This window comes from Gossypium hirsutum, chromosome A08 (genome assembly GCF_007990345.1).
Source record: "Gossypium hirsutum isolate 1008001.06 chromosome A08, Gossypium_hirsutum_v2.1, whole genome shotgun sequence".
Taxonomy (NCBI): Eukaryota; Viridiplantae; Streptophyta; class Magnoliopsida; order Malvales; family Malvaceae; genus Gossypium; species Gossypium hirsutum.
In genome coordinates this window covers 123,724,037-123,727,368 of record NC_053431.1, presented here as the reverse complement: position 1 = coordinate 123,727,368, position 3,332 = coordinate 123,724,037, and positions in this window count along the sequence as shown.

The following is a 3,332-nucleotide window of genomic DNA, read 5'->3' as shown; positions in this document are numbered from 1 at the left end:
TTGTTTATTCTTCGTTTGGATAAAGAATTTATGAAAATAATTTGAGATTATATTTGGCGTTGATGATAAATTTAATTAATTATAATGATTTTTTTCTTTACTTTTATCTTAGCATGGAAGATTTAATTTTCAAGATTATATAATCAAATGAAATTTGAGTTCCATAGACAATTATTAAATATGAGTTATTTGATTTTATTTTAATTTAGAAATATAAAATAAAATTTTAAGTTTTAGAAGGAGGTTAAAGTAATTAAGTAAATTAATTTCAATATTATAATAGCAAATTAGCTAACATTATACGGGATAAATTTTTTTTAACAGTTTATTTAATTGATTTTAAAATTTAAAATTTAAAATTTTAATATTAAAAAAAGAAATTAGGAGGGCTTGCTTTGGCTCCTTTAAAAATGGAAAAAAATTAGTTCAGTCCTTCTAATAATAATCAAATTATAAATTAATCTATGGTAAAGTTATACTTTAAACTCCTAAATATAAAAAAAAAACTATTTAATCCCTCCAAAAATAACAAAACTGTAAATTAATGCATGCTAAAATTACTTTTGGGTCTCTTAAAAATTTTATAATTTAACCGCCTTCCTAAAATTTTTTTTTGGCTCCTCCCCTAAAGGACAATGTAGTAAAATATGTTTTAAAGTAATATTATTTTTTATCAATAAAACAATAAAAATTTACATTTAAATAAATAAAATAACATGATGTTCTTAATAATTTACTAAATAATCTTATATTCTAATAATCCTACTACTGAAAATAATCTTGTACTAAACACTTCTAATTTGATAAAAGGAATCTGCTAGTTTATTTAAGTTTTTAGTATAAAAATGGTCAAAAAGGTTACTCATACTACATTATTTGAAAAAAATTTACTTTTACCTCTCTTGGAATATTTTTAAATGTACAAAAATCTCAATTTATGATATTTTAATAAAAATAATAATATCGACACTACCTTCATTCATAATTTATTTTAGGCTCATGGTTTAACTATGATCTTTTCAAATAAGTAGATGTTGCATGATAAAAGCCCTTAAATATAGCTTCTTTTTTTACAGTTTAATTGTTCTAATTATGTTTTTTCTTCAAAAGAGTTGGGTTGAGATATTGGGAGAAATTAAATATTTTATTAAATATATTAATATTTTGCTTTTATTATATATAATTATTAATTATATGATTTTATTATATTATATTATTTTTTAAAAATAAAAATTAACTTTATTAAATTATGAATAATAATAATAAAATAAAAAGGTAAAATTATTGTCGTATCCTACTTATAAAATTACAAAATTATAATAACAATTTAAATATAATCAAATTTATAAATAAATCACAAAATGAAACAATAAAAATCTAATCTTCTCTCCTTCCTTCTTGTGAGGGCTCTATATTCAATGAAGGTGGCTTTATTCTGTTAAGAAATGGCTTAAAATTGGTAGTGGATTGTTGTTGTTGGTAGTGGGTTGTTGGTGGTAGTGGATTAGTGGATGGTTGTTGGTGTCCATTTTCAACCACAAATCTTTGCCAAAGTTTTGGACAATTATGTCCTTGAACTCTCTTATAAATAGAGAGGTTCATTAGCCATATTCATCATCCCAAACCAAGAGAGAGCAAAGCTTGTTCTTTGAAAGCTAGGATTTTAGCTTTCGGGTTTTCTATAGGGGTTGAGAGTTGTGAGGTTCTCGGGTTGTGTCTTGAGTGTAAAACACTTGTAATCTTCATCTTGTTATAGTGAAATTTCTTTTCGCCTCTGCCCGTGGACGTAGGCATTAAAGCCGAACCACGTAAATCCTTGTGTTCACTTTATTTTTCGTTCCGGTCAATTTACTTGTAGTCATATCGGAGTTCTCGAATCGATCCTTTCCGCAACAAATTGGTATCAGAGCGTAGTTGAAGGAGTGATAATATTTTCTGAATTGCCCTGTGACTGCAGCTTTGTCTGATCTTTCACATCAGGAAGAAAATATTATCATTCATTCAAAGGTTCCAAATTATGGCTACAAGTGTTTCATCGACTAAGTATGATGTCGAGAAATTTACCGGGAAAAATAGTTTCAGTTTATGGCGCATCAAGATGCGGGCAGTGCTGGTTCAACAAGGATTGCTAAAAGCATTGTCTGGTAAAGATAAATTACCAAGCACGCTTTCGGAAGAGCAAAAGGATGACATGCTAGAAAGAGCACATAGTGCTATTCTGCTATGTCTAGGAGATGAAGTGCTACGAGAAGTAGCGGATGAGAAAACCGCGTCCGGTTTGTGGCTCCGGTTAGAGAGCAAGTACATGACGAAGTCATTGACGAACCGGCTCTACCTCAAGCAAAGACTCTATGCCCTGAAGATGGAGGAAGGTACACCTGTTTCCCAGCACCTGGATAAATTCAATTCCATTATCATGGATTTGAATAATATCGATAACAAAATCGATGATGAGGACCAAGCAATAATTGTTTTGTGTTCTTTGCCTCCCTCGTATGAGAATTTTGTTGATACAATGATGTACGGTCGTGATGACCTGACTCTAGAGGAGGTGAAAAATGCCTTAAGTTCCAGTGAGTTGAGGAAGAAAATCACTGGTAAGGTGGTCGAAAACAATGAAGGCGAAGGCTTGGTTGCTCGAGGAAGATCCAAGGCAAAGGGTGGAAGTTCAAGTAAAAGCCATCCTAGATCGCAGTCCAAGAAGAGAATACAGTGCTACTACTGTAAGAAGTACGGGCACATGAAGGTAGATTGTCCGAAAAGGAAGGAGAAATCAGAATCACAGGAGCAACAAAATGATCGTGCGAATGTAGCTGATGCAGATTCTTCAAGTGATGCCGAGATCGTTCTTGCAGTATCCGACTCTTACGCTGGTGGGAGATGGATTCTTGATACGGGAGCTACATTTCATATAAGTACTTCGAAAGATGCATTCTCAACATACGAGAAGCATTCTGGTTCAGTACTAATGGGAAATGACCACGCATGTCAAGTCATGGGGATTGGCACAGTTCGTATAAAGATGTTTGACGGTATTGTTAGAACTCTAACTGATGTTCGGCACATTCCAGAAATGAAGAAAAATTTGATCTCTTTGAGTACGTTGGACAAGAAAGGCTTTCGGTACTCTGCTGAAGGTGGAGTTCTCAAGGTATTCTCGGGTGCTTTGACTGTGATACGTGGTAATTTGGAGCGGGGCCTTTACTTCCTCGATGGTTCCTCGGTTACAGGTGTTGCGGGAGTGTCATCATCAGATGATCTAGATTCTGACACCACGAAGTTATGGCATATGCGGCTCGGGCATATGAGCGAGAGAGGCTTATCGGTGCTAA